Raw genomic sequence first — 20,844 nt, 5'->3', positions numbered from 1 at the left:
CCCCTCTTACACTATAACAATACTATACATATTCAAATAATCCTAACAATAACAGTAAGCCTTCATAATTAAAAATACACATTATTATTCAATATTGAAATATACGTATTATGTTACGGTTACTGTTAGGATTATTTGAATATGTATAGTATTGTTATAGGGCACTTTTTAATGCTCTTATTCCCATGCCATGTATATGTTGCTTGGAGGACTTCTAGCAGTGTTTATGAATACTAACCAGTAGGGGGAGGTAGCAAGCCTTAGGCATAGCCCTTGACATAATGGGTATATAAGGAAGTATGTCACCAGGGCAAATCACACCCCTGATGAAGAGGCCACGCCTCGAAACGCATAGGGTGATTAGCATGGTGAAACTAAGACTGTAGCTGTAGAGTTTTGCAGAGCTGAAGACTGAGGGAAAAGGCAGGGAACGGGCTAACGTGGTTGGCCCGGGCTGTGGTGAGATCATCCCTGCAACCGCCGGGATGCTGCGACGCCATATGGAGGTCACGTGGTAACTCATTAGGGAGGCGTCACGAGAGGCTGAAGGAAACTCCTATCACCGGAAGGGCGGAAGCAAGCAGCGGACGCGCTGTAGCAACAGGTGGAGTATCCCCACGTGAGGACAACTCTGCACATCTCCAGCACGAATCTGCAGACTACTGCTTACTGCTAATTTTATTTGGATGTTTGTGAGTGTATTACCACTATTTGTTTGTTTGTCTCATTAATATAGTAAAAACTTTATTGCACCAGGAAGTGTGCGCTTTCTGTTCTCATCCTATTTAGTTTCTACTGAAGTGCTGGGTTAGCACTTCCAACTGAGAAAGCGGCACCTTCTTGGAACTTTTTCTTTTGGACTGTTTCTGGCAACCAATTTCAGGATTGGATTCTAAGGTTGGATTTAAACCTCTTTGGGGCTGTTGCAGGGTACATGCAACCATGCACCAATGCCTCTTTGGGGCTGTTGCAGGGTACATGCAACGGTTTTCTTGATAAGGCTTATTTATTGTGCTTAAAAATTACAGCACACAAAAACAAAACAGCTTCTTGTCAGCATACAAAAACAAAATAGCTTCTCCTCAGCATTGAAAAACAAGACAGCTTCTTTTCAGCATGCAGGACACAGACAGTTCAAACATTTACTTTGAAAACAGACCTTGTAGCAGTAATCTTACTTCAGCATTTCACTCGTCTCCTGACCAGCTAGCCTGCATGTGTGTACAGCCTGTGGGTTTTAAAACCCCTTGATGAGGCAGCTGGGCTCAGACTAATTAACTCAGCTGAAAGTTAACCTCCTCACTGCTGCAGTACAGATAAGTCTGCCAGGCATATGGCTGGTGATCTTTATTTACCCTGTCACAGGGGCCAACTCAGGGACATATATACATTCATATTTGCCTGTTGATAAGCGCCTGTAGCTGAACTGTATGTATTGTGATTATTTAACACACTAATTTGCTTTTTCTTGAGTTTTCCAGCTAATACACATATTTTTGTTCATCCCCAGGTAGGTAAGTTTGTATTCATTTATAGGGGTTTAAAATAATAATAATAATTTGGGGCTGAGTGCTTTTTTTATATGTATTTAGGGGTTGGGGGTTTTTTTTGTTTGTATTTGGGTTGGGGGCACTTTGGTATGTATTTGGGGGGCTGTGAGTGGGTTTGGTATGTATTTGGGGAGTGGGGGGGGGGGGGGGGTTGGTATGTATTTGGGGTTGGGGGGTTAGTTTTTTGTATTTATTTGGGGGGTGAGGTCTTTTATATTTGGAGTGGGATTTTTTGGTATATATTTTGTAGGAGGGATTGTGTGTGTGTGTAAGGGGGGAGAGTGAGAGCGTGTACGAGATGGGGTGAGGGAGTGAGTGAGGGAGTAAGAGGGAGTTACATAGTTACATAGTAGATAAGGTTGAAAAAAGACGTACGTCCATCAAGTTCAACCTATGCTAAATTTAGACAGATACTTTATCCTATATCTATACTTACTTATTGATCCAGAGGAAGGCAAACAAAAAAAACGATTAAGGGGAAAAATAAATTCCTTCCTGACTCCAAGAATTGGAAATCGGATTAATCCCTGATCAACATAGTTACCATGTATACACTTATTTGGTATATCCCTGTATACCTTTCCTTTCTAAAAAGATGTCCAACTTTTTTTAAACAAATCTATTGTATCTGCCATCACAGTCTCAATGGGTAATGAATTCCACATTTTAACTGCCCTTACTGTAAAGAACCCTTTCCTTTGTTGCTGGTGAAATCTCCTTTCCTCCAACCTTAAGGGATGGCCCTGAGTCCTTTGTACTGCCCGTGGGATGAATAGTTCTTTTGAAAGCTCCTTGTATTGTCCCCGAATATATTTGTATATAGTTATCCTATCCCCTCTTAAATGCCTCTTTTCTAAAGTAAACAAATCTAATTTAGCTAGCCTCCCCTCATAAGTTAGATTGTCCATCCCCTTTATTAATTTGGTGGCTCTTCTCTGCACTCTCTCTAGTTCCATAATGTCCTTTCTTAGGATTGGTGCCCAAAATTGTACTCCATATTCAAGGTGTGGTCTTTCTAATGCTTTGTAAAGAGGCATAATAATGTTTACTTCCTTTCCATTCATTGCCAGTTTAATGCAAGATAAGATCTTTGCAGCTACTGCATGACTTTGGGCACTATTGCTAAGCCTGCTGTCTACAAGCACTCCTAAATCCTTCTCCATCAAGGATTCCCTCAATTTATCACCATTTAATTTGTAAGTCGCCTTTTTATTCTTGCATCCCAAATGCATAACCTTACATTTATCTGTATTAAACCTCATCTGCCATTTACCTGCCCACGTTTCCAGTCTCTCCAAGTCCTTCTGAAGAGAAATTATATCCTGCTCTGATTCTACTACCTTACACAATTTAGTATCATCAGCAAAGATGGAGACTTTGCTCTCGATCCCAACCTGAAGGTCATTAATAAACAAGTTAAAAAGCAGGGGTCCCAGTACCGATCCCTGAGGTACTCCACTCACGACTTTAGCCCAACATGAAAAAATTCCATTTATGACAACCCTCTGTTGTCTGCCCTTTTAACCAGTTTTCAATTCAGGTGCATATATTATTACTGAGTCCAATTTTCTTTATTTTGTACACCAACCTCGTGTGAAACCATATCAAAGGCCTTTGCAAAATCTAAGTAAACCACATCAACTGCATTACCCTGGTCTAAATTCCTACTTACCTCCTCAAAGAAACAAATAAGGTAGTTTGGCATGATCTATCCTTCATAAATCCATGCTGACTATTACTAATAATTTTGTTTTTCATTAGGTATTCCTGAATATTATCCCGTATTAAACCTTCAAGTAGTTTCCCCACTATTGAAGTCAGGCTTACAAGTCTGTAATTTCCTGGTTGTGATCTAGCTCCCTTTTTAAATATAGGCACCACATCTGTTTTACGCCAATCTTGTGGTACTGAGCCTGTGAAAATGGAGTCCTTGAATATTAAATATAATGGTTTGGCTATTACTGAGCTTAACTCCTTGAGAACTCTTGGATGTATGCCATCGGAGTTGGAGGGGAAAGAAATACATGGGAGGCGGGGGGAAGGGAATGAGGGTGAGGAGGGATGATTGAGTGAGAGTGGGGTAACTGATGCAGGGGGGAGAATGAGAGGAGAGAGGGGGTGAGTGATGAAGAAAGGGAGTGAGATGGAGGGGAGAGAAATACATGGGAGTGGGGGGGGAGGGAAATAGAGGGGGCTCACAAGATGTGAAATGGAGGGGGCTCGCAAGATGTGAAATGGATGGGGCTCACAAGACAAACGATACGGGGAGCCCGGTTGTAACTCTTGTCCTGGGCCCTGGATACATCAGCACGTATAGTAAATATTGGCTAAGTTTTATGCTTGTTAAAGTGACGTCTCGGACGCTGCCATGTAGTCTGATTTAAGGAGAATCCAAATCAACTCCGCTATAGGATTCCTACAGACTTCTGCAGCCTAGGGCCTCGGCCTTGGTGACGCCGAGTGGGCGGGCGCGCTCACACTGGCTGCTCGGAAAAAATTAAAGCAATGTGTGTGGCCAGCGTGAACGAGCGCCTGCTTAGATGCTTTGCCGCTCGCAAGCGCGTCACGTGAGCGATTCGCAAGCGGGAACTGCCATTTTGGGTGGCTTTTAAGCCCGAAATGTCAGTTTGTTTGCTTCCCTCGCTGGGTTCCCCCCCAGTTATCACAATGTCCTCACACTCTTCAAGGGTGGCCCCTCGGTGTCCTAGACAGGACAAAAACGGGGCAGCCACAGCCTTCGCTCCACTCCAGAGCAGATTAGTTAAAGACAGCTCAGCGACAGTTTGCTCTTCAGTGGGGCGCACGCCACGGGTGCCTTCCCCATCAACCTCTGGTCGCCATTTTGGGCTCTCCGCACCACGCGGATCCTCCATTCCTTGGGTTGTCACGCTCTCGTACCAATTATCGTACATGGGGCTCCGCTCTGCGGGGCAGCCACCACACCAGTACAATAAAGATTTGCTCAGATGCACCACCACATGTGTACCTGATCTAGGCTGGACTCATGTTGCACTACCTCAGGCTAGGCTCACTCTCTCAGTGTCTGCTGTAACTCCTTCCTCCCAGTCTGTGCTCCCTATGGTAAGTGTCTGGAATGGGCTAGAGTACTCTGGCTCTGCCATGCAGTACTTGGGGCGTCTACCTCTCTTGGTCAGCCTAGCGCAGACCCTCTCCAGGATTCCTGACCACGTTAACAGGCTATCCCTTCTGGCGTCCTACCAACTAGCACTACCTCAAAGCGACTCGGTCAGCTATAGCCCGGCTCCAGACCCCTCACTCCTTTCAGGCCCCTAGGTCGTCCCTGCGAACTGACAATACCCTGCCAGCCCCTGACCACCCCTAGGTCCGTCCCTACGCAGCACAGAGTGGCAGCAGACGCTCTCCCTGTTTCCCAGTGTGCCTAGCTAGAGCCTGTCCTGTTGACAGATCTGATCTCAGCAGCGCCTCCAAATGTAACGGTTTTTGTGCACCGGTCTGACCCACCCAAACTCACATTGGCCCCTGTGGTCTAACCGGCCCCCATTACAGTGTGGTAGTGTCTGGTGGTGCACCTGTTGGCAACAGGACTCCTGAGTCTCCCGCATGATGGTGTGTGGGGAGGACCCGTCCAGACAGGCAGCTGAGGTAGTGTGCTGAGTCCTACCTAGTTCCAGTGCAGCGCCTCCACCTCCTCAGGGTCCCTTCGGTCACTTGGGGATGGTCCTGGCGAGGAACTCCTCTGTGGTGCTCCTCTCTGTACAATCATTCCACACATGTACACGAGAGGGTTGGTAATTAAGAGCATCTTTATTGCGTGAGGTGGGCTAGCTGCCCCTCGCAGTAGTTCCTCTAGCCACTCATCATCATTCATTGCTTCCCTTTGAAAGGTGTAATTCTCCTTTAATAGGGATTCCCTATCCCAGCCGGGATGTCCTTACTCTGTGCCAGGTCCCTGGACACAGTCTTCCAACTCAGCTACTATAACATAACCCTACTCTTCTCAGAACTACTCAGAACTCCTCCTCCACTTAGCAGAACTAACTTTTAGACACAGTGCTGTGCCTTATGTACACTCTGGAAGCTGACACACCTCTGACATCACTAACCATGGAGTCAGAGCCTGTGACCACTCCCATCCATACACAGGGCACCTCACCAGGGTGGGAGGGCAAACCTCCATAATTACTGCTGGCATGCCCACAACTTACCAGGCCTTACTGTCAGCAGGAGAGATGACTGTAGCCATTTTACATGCCCGCTACATACATGTAGAACAGTCACTCATTGTAGAACACTCTCCCATCAAAATTACTAGTCACTACTTTTTGCTGGTATACTTTATGAAAGTATTGTTTTCAGTTTATATTGTGTGTGCTGCTGGCTGTAATCAGGTAATTTATGTTACCTACTCAAGAGAGATTTTCCCCATTCTAACAAGAAAAAAAAAAGAAGGAACTAATCTTGGAGTGATTAGAATATCAAGCATTAGGTTCTCTCTCCCAGTAGGGTAGTATGATTGTTACCATGACAATGCTTTGAGAAATTATTATAGAAAATACAAGGTATAGGTCTTTGTTTGCATGTGACGATCATTTCAACCACTTATTTCTTTCTAGCTCAGAAAGGAATGTCAAGATACGGTATACTCGGAAAACCGGCACAGGTAATGTGAAAACGAATGGCAAAATGAGACATGAAAACCAGCATCATTCAAAATGTGTTTTAGGTGGAACGTAGACGCAAAATAACTAGTACAGTATATAAACTGCAATAACACTGACAACAAAATGAAGGAAATTTAGAAATAGGAAACACACGTTCATTCTGACGATACTAGAGAATCAAGACAGAAGACAAATGATTATACCCAGAGTAGCCCCAAATTGAAACCATGAGTTTGGGTTTCCAAACTTAGGTTATATCCCAACCAGGCACCAGGTAGTTTACACAATCAAGAGTGTGATTTACACACTCATTCACATGAAAGGGGTGTGTGTGTGTTTATTAAGGGATTAATATCAATCTGGCCGCAGAGTGGTATTCACACCGCCTCGCATAATCTCAAAAACCTTCACACAGCAGTCACATTATGCTGCCACCACAACAATTGTTTTATGGCCTTACACCTAAGGGGTCCACAGTCCTCTTTGGTCATTGGAATAGTGGTACCAAAAGACAAATCTTTGTGAAGTACAGGCCTGCAACACACAGTGACAATACATGAGCTCCAACAGTGTAGCTATAGACAAAACAAGGGCAGCGCAGATCAACGCATAAAGTGTAAAAGAATATAATAACAGTGGTAGAGTGGTTAAAGTAACCAGACTACCTGACACCACAGTAGTGCACAAGGGTCTTGTGATGGACCGCAGTCAATGCACTTACATGGTGTAGTCAAAGCAGGGTTGATGATGGTGAAAAAATGCACAGAAATAATACTCACACGGCCCTGTCTGAGTAGAGGATCCTCAAAGGGTTTCTTTTCTTAGTTCCTCTGTCTGTTGGGGCCTCTTTTGGGTATTATATAGGCTAAACCCTGGTGGCTGCAGTAAAAGTCCGTCTCCGTTCTTGTACCAAGCGGTCTCTGCTCTCGCGTTCGGTCAGCAGTCTTGCAACGGACGACTACAGCGGCCTTCGAGGGCAAAAAAGGTCAGGTGAATTCGAGCAATGTTTTTCGTTGATTGGTTCTGATTCCTTAGGTTCTGTTGATCCTTGCGACGTCCTTTAAAGGGTTTAAAGACCCTCGTGCTGTATTCGGAAGGGTGTCACAGCTGAATGCGACCTTCTTGTATGTAGTTCATCTTCAGTGATCATTGTTTGTGGGCTAATGATAATAAACTTTAAAAAGCCTTGTTCCTACCCCCAATGGGAAAGACCTCTTATATAAAACATCCACAGACATACACAATGTAATCTTGCACTGTCTGTACTAATGCAATGTGAACAAATAAAAACATATAAAAACAGTAAAAGTGGCAATTCACTTCATTTAAAGGGGAAACCTGTTGAATGTGCACAAGTACCTTAAGCTATTCAAACATGTGATTTGTGCTATCCACATCTGAGAAATGTGGTAAGATTTGACCTTACTATGCATGGTATATCATGACATGTCCCCTGATCCAGGCGACCCGTGCGGTCCGGAAAGTGAGGTCCAAGACGGAGGAAACTGGAGCTGGTGATATCGCTTGTTTTATGTGCCTATTTTGATCTATGACACTAAGTGTTAATTTTATTGCGTGTATAAAGTGCTATTATTGTGTTACGCTATGGAAGCCTCTCTTCTTTCCCCATTTCCCTGACTGATGAGGTGCCGCGTGTGCTGCTAACATCATATCAATTATCCAACTGTGGGGTTGTTCATCTATCATCCATCACTACAGAGTCAACCACTGATCTGACATGCCTGATTTATTTTGATACCACGTGAGTCTCCATTCACCTGATAATCTCATATCACATTGTTTGATTCAAACATTATTTGCACTATTTTGTGCTCTTTATTTCTTCACATATCGATACCTGCGCTACCCTGATTTTCAAGATGTCCTACAATTGAAGTGGAATCTGCAAATCATCCACTCAAGGGTTTTTGAGCTGCATTGATTCACTTGTATTTATTTTATACTATATTATTCACGGATATATAATACCAATCACTGCGCCACCCTATTTTGCACATTGATAATATAGAGAACAGAGTCCTTGGCGCACTATCAAGTGCGTGAACCTGATATAATGTTCCTGGTCCTGTGTCTGAAAGGGACAGTTCTTGGATTTTCACAGGTTGTCCCTTTCAGACACAGGACCAGGAACATTATATCAGGTTCACGCAATTGATAGTGCGCCAAGGACTCTGTTCTCTATATTATCAGTTTGTGTATAGCTATATGGAAAGGCTTGATATTTAGTCCTAGGCAGCCTCTTATCTTCCCTCATCTCCTCCCTTATCTTGGTGGTTGTTGGGCTTTTGTGCTAATTGTGTATCCTTGAATAGTTTGGATATATTATATTGTCACAATTTGTTTTATTATAATTTATTGTATATTATTAAGATACTGTACATATCACTTTAACAATAGGTTGAGCGCTTGATTTGTAGTTTACTTTTCTCTCTATTTTGCACATTGTTGCATATTTTGTGACTCCAAATAATGGCAGATTTCTAGCTGGATCAACATCGTCCCCATTACTTATTTGGTATATCCCTGTATATTGTTCCTTTCTAAAAATATGTCAAACCTTTTTTTGAAGATTACTCTTGTATCTGCCATCAGTCTCCATGGGTAATGCATGCCACATTTAACTGTAAAGAACCCTTTTCTTTTTTTGCTGGTGAAATCTCCTTTCCTCCAACCTCAATGGATGACCCAGTGTTGTTTGTACTGCCGTTGGGATGAATGGTTCTTTAGAAAGCTTCTTGTATTGTCTCCGAATATATTTGTATATAGTTATCATATTCCCTCTTAGACACCTCTTTTCTAATGTAAACAAATCTTAACTAGCTAGCCTTTCATCATAAAATCAGATTTTTCCATCCCCAGTTAACCAATTGTTCCTTGATATAGAGGTTGTGGCTTTCTCCTGTTATTTCACAAAACCCTCATGGATTAAATAGAAATAGCTGTGTTAATCCAGTTGCAATAACACAACATTAAAGTACTTCAGTATTAGGTGATACCTTTTTGTATTTGGAGTAACAATTTATATTTTATGACCAAGTGAGTGCTTATTTGCATATCATTACCCATAATATCTGGAAGCATTATACGCTAAGGGATAATGGAGAAAGACAGGGCTGCAGGCCTGTCTGAGACATGTAAATGTGCTCACAAGTGGTATTTTTATTTGCTGTACACTGTGCGGTGGAGGGTTTTCGTCACTTTTTTTTTACTCGCCATAACTTGTTTTGTCTGGTTCTACTCACCACCATCTTCACATGGCATAGCCAGTGATCAACCTCACACTAAGACCCAAAAGGTCCAAACAGCTGTCTGTGAGTAGGTTTACTGGCTATGCACTTCAACCCAGGCTCTGCTGAAGAAGCTGGGTCACACGCAGTGGCGGTTTTCAAAATCTGCCACCCCTAGGCACTTGTCTGTGTCGGCCACCTCCTTGTTGCTGCCCTCCTGCTACTTTGGAATCCCAGCGTCAAATGACGGTGCGGACATCACCAACGTGACGTCGCGTTAGCATGGGATTGTGACGTCATGACGTCACGTTGCCATGGCAACATGACGGTGTGTGACGCTACGTTGGTGACGTTGCTAAAAGTTTGCAATGAAATCCAGTGTGGAATGGAACATGGTCAACTCACTGGTGCAGTATTCCTAGATTTTACAAAGGCTTTTGATACTGTTGATCATGCTATCCTGCTTTACAAACTCCAGAGCTCTGGAATAGGGAAGCATGCTTTAAACTGGTTTCAGTCCTACCTATCAGGTAGATCCCAACATGTGTCCATCTCAAGCCCTAACTCTAACCCCTTGGATATCACCTGTGGTGTCCCGCAAGGCTCTGTTCTGGGGCCCCTACACTTCTCAGTGTTCATCAATGATCTTCCCACAGCTTGTAAGGAAGCTTCAATACACATGTATGCAGATGACACAATCTTATATGTACACAGCCATAGCCTCTCTGACCTTGAACACGTACTTCAGTGTGACTTTTTGAGACTCGAAAACTGGATTTCCCAAAACAAACTGTTTTTAAACACTGACAAGACTGTAACAATGGTATTTGGGACCAAGACTAAATTTTTAAAGCTTCCAGTGACTGAGCTCCAGATCAGAACCAACGCTTACACCACCCTAACTCCTGTCATCCTGCCCCTCATCATCACCCTCATATATCTGGGGGGGGGGGGGTGATATGATGGTCTGTGGGGGGGGAAGTAGATATGATGATGAGGATGATGATGGGTGCTGGGGGAAATATGATGATGATGATAATAATAACTTTAACCGTGCGGCCCGAATCTGTTTTCCTTGGAGCAGTTCGGCCCTTCTCACTTTAGAAGTTGTGCAGGCCTGATGTAGATAAGGAGTGTGGTGTTGATAGTGTGTATGGCGCACATACTGCAAGTGCTGGGGAGAGATTATGTATTTCTTGGTGCAACTGCTAGTGGTAGCATTAGTAGGCAGCATTGACCACCACCACAGCTAGTAGCACTGGTACTCCTCAATACACATGTATGCAGATGACACAATCTTATATGCACACAGCCATAGCCTCTCTGACCTTGAACACATACTTCAGTCTGACTTTTTGAAACTCGAAAACTGGATTTCCCAAAACAAACTGTTTTTAAACACTGACAAGACTGTAACAATGGTATTTAGGACCAACACTAAATTTTTAAAGCTTCCAGTGACTGAGCTCCAGATCAGAACCACCGCTAACACCACCCTAACTCCTGTTACTAGTTTTAAATACCTGGGCATATGGTTTGACTCCCACTTAACATTCGGAATGCACATTGATGCCCTGACATCCAAAACCTATGCCAAACTAGGTGTACTTTACAGGAACAAATCCTCCCTAAGCCTGCTGGTCAGAAAGCGTATTGCACAGCAGATGCTAATGCCAATTATCGACTATGGAGACATAGTATATGGCTCGGCACCCCAAACCCAGCTTGGCAAACTTGACACCCTCTACAATTCAATTTGTCGTTTCGTTCTCCAATGCAACTACAACACACATCACTGCGAAATGCTCAAAGAACTAGATTTGTCATCACTCGAGTCTAGGCGCAACGTTCACCTTTCCTGTCTTGCCTTCAAATACTTTCTGGGCAAGCTACCCAGCTATCTGAAAAAGCTCCTCACCCCTACCACATGCAGCACTTATCATCTGAGATCAGACTCCAAAAGACTGTTCATGGTCCCAAGGCTCAACAAAGTATCCGGCCGCTCCTTCTCTTACCGTGCTCCCCAAAACTGGAACAACCTACCAGAGACTCTCACATCCACCACCAGTTTAAGTTCTTTCAAAACTAAGGCTGTCTCACATTTTAATCTGGTCTGTAACTGTTACATAAGCCTATAATATACATCTTCTCTAACTGTGCATGCAATGTATTGTATATAATGTTTACCCTGTTCATTTATGTAACTGTATTTGTAACCATGTATTTGGCATATTAACTCTGTGCCCAGGACATACTTGAAAACGAGAGGTAACTCTCAATGTATTACTTCCTGGTAAAACATTTTATAAATAAATACATAAATAAATAATTTGATGCTGGGATTCCAAACCAGCAGCAGGGTGGCAGCAAGGAGGAGGCCGACACAGGCAAGTGCCTTCCCATTAGGTCAGATATACCGCCCCCAAATTATGGCACCCTAGGGGATAACGGGCCTAATGGGAAATGTGACACTGGTCACACAGCAGAGATGTCGCTTATAGGTCCCCATGTTAAAATGGATAAAAAGCAAAAAGTGACGCTGTGTGCTTATTTTCATGTCATTTCCCACAATCCCAGGCTGCAGGGGAAGCATTGTATGCTAAGAGATAATGGGGAAGGCAGCGCTGCAGACCTGTCTGAGACATGTTAATGTGCTCACAAGTGATATTTTATTTTGGAACAGCAAATTAAAAATAACGTTTTCTAATGGACCAATTACATTGGATGTGCAAAGATTTTTATAGTTATTACACAAGACATTAATATCAGTGGATCACTGCAGCTAACAAGGCTGGATGTATTTTGAATTGAATGTCTAACCTACACAAATTGTTCCTCTTATTTTACTGATTCAAAGGTTTATGGTTTCCAACTGCATCCAGACTTGTCAGTTTATTTTTATTGATATCCCCTTTTTTTCCCAACAGATGTGCAATTATTATTTTTTGTATGTCAAGGGAAAGTTGTGATTGAACGATTCATACATTAAATGTCTGTTTCGTGCACAGGTCTCCACCTGATTCCTTTGTGCAGAATATTTAGCTTTTTTTCTCTCTCTTTCTTTGAATCATCCAAAGCCTCCTCGGTTCTTACTCATAATAATAGCAGATGGTGAGTTGGTCTTGTGCCATCATTACAGTATAATATATTCAGTGAATGGTTAGATAAAATCTGAAACCATGTCAGCTCCATAAGATACAGAATACAGTGTTCATGATGCTATCTTGCATGTTACACCTTATTGCAGGTGCACTCAGTAGTATCTCTAGGGACCCACAGCAAGACCAGAGATTTTGGGAGAGCCAGTTTTTATAGACTTGGTACGTGGATTCATATGTTCCGGCTAAACAAGAGGCAGAGACCCCGGCATTGGGCTATTGCATCCATAAGGCATAAGGGCTGGGGGGCCAGAGATAGGCTGGTGCCTAGGCAAGCAGACCTTGGGGGGATCAAAGGACGATGAGCCCCCCTGAAGGGGTCCATTTGACCTCGACCTGGCTACATGCGAGATGGCCATGACTTTCCCTGGTGGGCTCCCGCACATAGCCAGGTAAGATTAATAGGAGGGTTACGAGGGGGCCTGAACACCAATGAGCTGAGCCAGCAAGGCTGAAGAAATGTTAAAGTGCCAAATCTACCCACCGCTTGTGTTTTGTTTATATTTGATATGGTGTATTTTAAGTCATGTTTTAATACAGGGCCAGCAATCTCAAAGCTGCAGAAAGTGCTAAGAAGAATACCCTGCCTTTACAGTTGGGCCAGTTGTCAGTCCCAGGAAGAGATTGGTTGGCTGGATTGTTGGACCTCGGGACAGTTCTGCCCAAATCACTAAATGGCAAACACTGGGTACCTGCTGCACAGTTAGGCCTAAGCAGTTGCAGAGGTCTTTTTAGTTAAGCACCCTAAGCGTGGAAGGGGGATGGAACTCAACTGAGGAAATAGATGTAGAGTAACCTGTCCCACTCCCCCACTTTTATTTTGAGTTTATGGTAGTGGTTGGGAGGCAGTTTTGGTTTGATTGTTAAGTTATTAATTAAGCTGTGACCTTTTAACTTCCACCACAATGGTGTGTGGCAAACATGAGATTGGCGTGTTAAACCTTTAGGGGCCTATGCAGTAAAGGTTCATAAAAAAAAAAAAAATGTGCCGGGCCATTTAAATTGCCGGATTTGTGAGTGTCGCTATCACGGTATTCAGAGAGCTGCACAGAGAGAGCTGCACAGAGAGAGCTGCACAGAGAGAGCTGCACAGAGAGAGCTGCACAGAGAGAGCTGCACAGAGAGAGCTGCTCAGAGAGAGCTGCTCAGAGAGAGCTGCTCAGAGAGAGCTGCTCAGAGAGAGCTGCACAGAGAGAGCTGCACAGAGAGAGCTGCTCAGAGAGAGCTGCACAGAGAGAGCTGCTCAGAGAGAGCTGCTCAGAGAGAGCTGCTCAGAGAGAGCTGCTCAGAGAGAGCTGCACAGAGAGAGCTGCTCAGAGAGAGCTGCTCAGAGAGCCGCCTCTTCCTGCGCAAATCTCGCCCGAAATTTATGTTTTGTAATATACATTTTATTACTAATGTAGATGAGCAGGGGGTCTCCGGAGCAGAACAGCGTTGATTTCAGATCCGGGGACCCCCTGCTTCCTGAGATACAGGCCCCGTTATGGGGTGCCGGTATCTCCTATGCATTGGATTCTAAAGGTCACGTGACGTGGGACATTTACGTGCGTAGGAGGTACCGGCACCCCATAACGGAGCCTGTATCTCGGGAAGTAGGAGGTCCACGAGGTTGAAGTCAAAGCGGTTCAGCTCAGGAGACCCCCTGCCCCCACACACTATTAATAAACATAACATTAAATCTGCTTCATTACCTTAGCAAATATCCGCTACGGCAATGAAGGGGTTAACCACCAGTGCCATGCTTATTTTGGGCAGCGGGGGTGGATGAAGGTGGTATTTGGCCCTTGATGGGTGTTTAGGACTTGCGGGGGGTGTTAACCCCTTCATAATCTTAGCAGTTAATACCGCTAAGGTAATGAAGGGGTTAACCCCTGCCACTACGCCTAAACACCAATCCTTGGGGCTACTACCCCTTTCACCCACCCCCGCAACCAACAATAAACACAAATACACACAACAGCCCCACTACCCACCTCATAGGCCCCCAATAAACATGACAATATCTAATAAACCCCAATACACAACCCACCCATCCCCCACATTAAACCATTATTTTTTTACACACAGGATTAATAAATCAGGCCGGCGGGAGTTCCTGGGTGGTCTCGACGGGTGTCTGCAGGCCCCACAGTGCACCCTGGAGGGTACCCATGGGTGCCTGGGGGCTCTTGGGGCCCATAGGTGGTCCCTGTGGGCCCCAATGGGGTTCACGGGTGGTCCCTGCATGTGTCTGGGGGTCCCCGGGTCATCCCCATGGGTGTCTAGGGGGCCCCCGGGTGGTTCCCACGGGGATTTGGGGGCCCTCGGGTGGTTCCCACGGGGGACTGGGGGTCGTAAGGTGGTCCCCGCTGGCCTGCGGTACCATTCCTGTATTTAAAAAAAACAAAAACATGGGCTACATTTCAATAAATGCGCCTCCCCTCTCCGCCCCCCCAGCCCCAACAAACACATACAGTACAGTAATGGGCAAAGTAACTATTATCCAGATATCGATAATAGATTATTTGCCCATTATTAAACACAACATTAGCAATGCAGCACAAATAAAAGTAAATACAGAGGCGGCACATTTTATTTGAGTGCGGCTAGCTCCGCAAGCCTGGGGATGCCCCGTCATACTAGCCGCACTCCCTCGGCGTGCCGCGCGTCGATCACGCGTCATCGGGTGCCTGCGCCCCCTGCACGTGTGTCCAGGGCTCCCCGAGGGAGCCCTGGTGTCCCGCGATGTGGGGGACGGCGGCAGGGGGTTCCGGGGGACCCGGCGGACACGGCGAGCGGAGGGAGAAAGCCCCGATCGGAGGGCGCTCCTCCCCGGCTTCGGCGCGCGCCAGGCACATCCCGGCGCGCGCCTGGTTACTGCTGCGGCCGAGACCGGGCAAATGCTCAAATAAACTCGGCCGCAGCAGTAAAACCCGTTTCTTACCCCTGGCATTATGAAGGGCGTCCTCGTCAGCTTACTTCAGGTCCATGACCTCAGTTGCCAGATAAAATACATAGAAAAATACATTCTAATGATCCCTAGCCCCTTAATCACGTTAGTGGTTAATAACCGCTATAGTAATTAAGAGACTAACCCACCTTGCCACGCTACCCTCCCTGGAGGCCTAACCACCCACCCTGGACCCACTATACCCACCCTGTACCCATTGACTGGCATATTGGTACATCATACCCATATAACATGGGCATGATAAGCCACTATACCACTCAATGGGCACCTAATCAAAATACATGAAGGCCAAAAATAAACAATGAAACATACACACAAGCAGCTAATCAAATCCATGCAATAAATCAAAACACTAGCCAACAAATGAAATACAAGCACCAGCCAACAAATTACATAAAAACACTAACCAAAAAAACAAATAATTAATTATAACCAGTAGCCAATTAATTAATAAAACCAACAAATCAAGTCAAACCAAGAGCCAAGCAAACAAAGAAATATTTTAAAACGCTAATCAATGTAAACCATAAAAATAAACAAGCCAACCACAACAGAATATAAGCCAAACAATCATGCCAAATCGGAAAAATAAAACTCTATAGAAAATAAGCAATCTGCCAAAAAAGCATTGGCTATCACTGTATTAAACTGTACCCAAAACTGGAACAGATTAATACATTGGTAGTCAATGGGCAATCAAAAACATAAAAATAAAAAGTAATACAATTAAAAAAAACTGTAAAAAATACATTACATACATTCAATATTTAACTTAATTTTAGAAGCGTTGGCCCTCCTACCCCCCTGGGAATCAGGAAGCTCAGGTACCGCAAAGGCCTCAAACTCCATCCTATGCAATCTGCCATGAAGATGCGGATCAAGTACCCCAATTCTTCTTTCTTTTCGCTTCAATCCGCTTCTTCTATCTTCTGTAATTATTTATTTATTTATTTATTTATACTTTATTTTCTTAATCTTCTGTCTTCATCTGTCAATCCAAAAACCCAATGGTAGATCCACAACACAATGTTGTCTCGTCGGTTTCTTGGGCTCAAATGAGGCATCACAGCCTTAAATATAGCATGTGACATCACATTTTGACTGGAAATGGTTCAACAGCCATCTAAAGGTAAGTTAAATATTGAATGTATGTAATGTATTTTTTATTGACGTATATTCTGTGTTATGTGGTTGGCTTGTTTATTTTTATGGTTTACATTGATTAGTGGTTTAAAATATTTCTTTATTTGCTTGGCTCGGGTTTGACTTGATCAGTTAGATAATGGTTTTATTAAATAATTGCTTTGTTGGCTACTGGTTAATTGTTTTGTTGGTTAGTGTTTTTATGTAATTGGTTGGCAAGTGCTTGTATTTATTTCATTTGTTGGCTAGTGTTTTGATTTATTGAATGGGTTTGATAAGCTGCTTGTGTATATGTTTGATTATTGTTTATTTTTGGCCTTCATGTATTTTGATTAGGTGCCCATTGAGTGGTATAGTGGCTTATCATGCCCATGTTATATGGGTATTATGTACCACTATGCCACCCAATGGGTCCAGGGTTGGTATAGTGGGTCCGGGGTGGGTTGTTAGGCCTCCCGGGTGGGTAGCTGGGCAGGGTGGGTTAACCCCTTAATTACTATAGCGGTTATTAACCGCTAAGGTGATTAAGGGGCTAGGGGCCATTAGAATGAATTTTTCTATGTATTTTTTCTGTCATCGGAGGACATGGACCTGCAGTAAGCTGATGAGGATGCCCTTCATAATGCCAGGGGTAAGTAGAGCTGTTTTTATTTACTTTATTTATGCTGCATGGCTCGGGACCACCCGAGGACCCCTGTACGTGGAAAGCATCCGAGGGCCTCAGACCCCCATGGGAACCAACCGAGGTCCCCCAGACACCCGTGGGTACATGGTTTTATGTGGGGGCACAGGCGGTGTGTAGGTTGTGTATAATTGTTTATTAAATATTGTAATGTTTATTGGGGGCCTAAGAGGTAGGTAGTAGGGCTGTTGTGTGTATTTTATTTTATTCTGGGTTGCGGGGGTGGGTGAAGGGGGTAGTAGCCCCAAGGATGGGTGTTTAGGCCTACTGGGTGGGTAGCGGGAGGGGTTAACCCCTTCATTACCTTAGCGGTATTAACCGCTAAGGTAATGAAGGGGTTAAGTCCACCCGCAAGCCCCCCACAAGGCTTAAAACCCACCAAGGCCGAAATACCACCTTCACCCACCCCCGCTACCCACAATAAGCTTGGCACTGGTGTTTAACCCCTTCATTGCCTTAGCGGTTAGCCGCTATGGTAACGAAGTTGCCTGTAAATGCATTTTTCATGCCTGGGGTCTCTGGTACTAATATTAATATTAATATCAGCTCCGGAGACCCCCGGCATCAATCGGATGCAGGAAAAATGCAAGTCCCGTCTTGCCGCTCATCACAGCTTCTCACCACCCTCCCACCAACTTTTCCTGGCGTTTGGATTTGGGGAGAAAATCACTATTCTAGAGCCGCGATAGGCCTCGTAAACCTATTTTCAGCTACTAGAATTGCACGAGTTTACGAACATTCAGAAAAGCGGCGATAAGTGGCTTATTGCCGCTCAATCAGCAAATTTTTTTAATAACAATTTTTTGGGGGGGCAATTCAGTCATTTATTGCCCACTTACGATGCTTACTGAATAACAGTAGGCATTTTGGGCGATAAGTGCTCAATAAATGGTTTATGAACGCTTCCTGCATAGGCTCCTATTATTCTACTATGTAATTCTGTAATCTTGGAGTGCAGAGTTTCCTGCATTAATGCTTCAGAGAATGAAACAACACAGAGCCTTTAGTCCCTTTACTATTTGTAGAGGGGAAGGGAAATGTTTAGTATTGATTTTTTGGGGACGTAAGTTATTTGCAATATTAGTTGAAAGTATGTTTTCAATCTTCCAGTTGGGAAATGTTTTAACCTTTGGTCATTGCCAGAAGACAAATACCAGTACTGTAGATATTTTTGCTATTCTAGCTATATGTGACATCTTACACAAATAGTGCAGGGCTCTCATCACAGATAAGTAGTGTTACAAAAATTGCCTCCCACTAAGTGTCCTATTCAATATATTCTGAATAAGCCGCTTTGGCTGTTTTTCACAGGAAAAATGTGTAAAGCATAAACCCATCTCACCCTATTCTGAAGCAGCAAAGTAGTTTTGGGGCGAAAATGTCTCACGCTATTCAATGAACGCCACAAAGTTGCCATGTGGCAATCACAGACCTCCGGTTCTCAAGTTCAGGGGGCCAAAGCAGCTCATCTCGAAATCTTTATGGTATTTGCCATAGAGAAAAGCTACTTGGAAAGCCTGAACTAGTTGGGGGGGGGGGGGGGGGAGGGAAGGGGGGGGCAAGAATACACATCAAATAATCAATAATATTAACCCCTTAGTAACCATATTGATCAGGAAGGCATACATCCTGCATGCCTTTATTTCTGCTATGGTCACTAATGGATAAATAATCCTAAAATCACTATAAAGACTACATGAGTATAGACTTAACAAGAGATTTTGTATCTGTTGTCGTTCATTGATACTCACCAACCTAAATCCCCTCTAAAAATGAACACAAAGTACATTAGGTTAATTGCCCCAATTAACAGTCTCTATCATCTTGTTATTCTCTGATCTCACAGTGGGATTGTAGGCATAGTGCTGAATGAGGACATTAACCCTTGGAATTAATGGAGGCGCATAGTTTATACCACTGTATGTGACCCTAGTCAGGAATGATTGCGACATAAACCTTGTGTTTAAGAGAGGGTGGCAAAAAGTACATATAACTACAACGTTTAATATCAGCAGTGTAACACATTTTAAACCACAGTGTTGTTGAAGACTGCCATCACATCCTTTCCTAAAGATTCTCTTCATTGGCTCCCTTGCCCAATGAACCTCTGCCTTTGTGGGTTTTAAATATTTATACAAGGGTCCCAGATCTTATGGAATGCAGGAATAATATGCAGGGATAATAACTAATCACACATTCTCAACACAAAAAATGAGAAAAAAAATGCTATCCCAAGAATGGAGTACTCTATATAAATCACAAAATGTATTCATAGCTCTTAGTATAGGACTCTCTCTGATATGAGATCACACAAGTCACACCAAATAGGTACAGTAGTCTCACCATGATCTCCCTTTTCTGCTCCTGTCCACTAAACAAAGCGTAGACAAGGTTCATTTCATCAAGAAAGGACAGACAGCTTGGTAAACCTGGAAATCGTCACCTTTTCCTCCCCCCCCCTCCCCCCCCCCCCGGCATTGTTGCTTGGTGCGTATGTTAGCAGCTGCAAGCAGTCACGACTCTTTGATATGAAACCACAAGAGTCTCCCCAAAGGTGGCAGCTAAAAGGGTAAATTGGGACACTGTCAAATTAGCATCATTAATGTCAGGGACATAGCAGGACACTGCGCAGCAGTTGCGGCCTGTGGTCTGGGACCAGACTACCACCGCATCTAGAGACTATCTTCACGGTGTGACCCTCCAGCTGGATACCACCCCACTTGAAGGCAGATGCCAACACGGATGGCGCATGATCAGCTGGTGGTACCGGAGCACCATTCAGGTATCACAACCCTCAACAAGTGCACCAACTATACACTGTGGGCAGCGCTGTCACATACGTCTGGGTGGGTTGGCTACTGTGGACAACAGGTTGGGTTGGTGACCAGGGCACCTCAGTACATTGGGGACACACTCACCGGGGTGAAGACTACGTAGTTGGACAGTGGGATACGGTGTGTGGGCAAGACCGTGCGAGGCCTGAGTTATATGTATTATTGTGTTACCATTTACATATAACAGATGAATCAGATTGCTCGCCTATAATGGGAAGTCCTACTGCTGCGGCACAGTTTATTCGAGCATTTGCCCGTTCTGTGCCGCAGCAGTAGCCTGGCGCGCGCCCGAGAGTGACGGGCGCGCGCCGAAGCAGCGGAAGAGCGCCCTCCGATCGGGGCGCTCTCCCTACCGCTGCCGGGTCCGCCGGGTCCCCCGGAACCCCCTGCCGCTGTCCCGCGATCGCGGGACACCAGGGCTCCCTCGGGGAGCCCCTGGACGCGCGTGCAGGGGGCGCACGCTCCCGAAGACGCGTGACCGCGCGTCAGGGGCGGCCACTAGCAAGCCGGGAAATCTCCCGGCTTGCGGATCTGGCCGCAGTGTAATAAACTGTGTCGCCAGTGTATACAGAAGCAGGTGCAAAAAGGGTAGACTATACATAAGTCCTGGTAAGTGTGGGCAGTGTTGGGGTTAAA

This window comes from Ascaphus truei, unplaced genomic scaffold (genome assembly GCF_040206685.1).
Source record: "Ascaphus truei isolate aAscTru1 unplaced genomic scaffold, aAscTru1.hap1 HAP1_SCAFFOLD_715, whole genome shotgun sequence".
In the NCBI taxonomy this organism is placed as follows: Eukaryota; Metazoa; Chordata; class Amphibia; order Anura; family Ascaphidae; genus Ascaphus; species Ascaphus truei.
Note: the sequence above shows the minus strand (reverse complement) of the source record.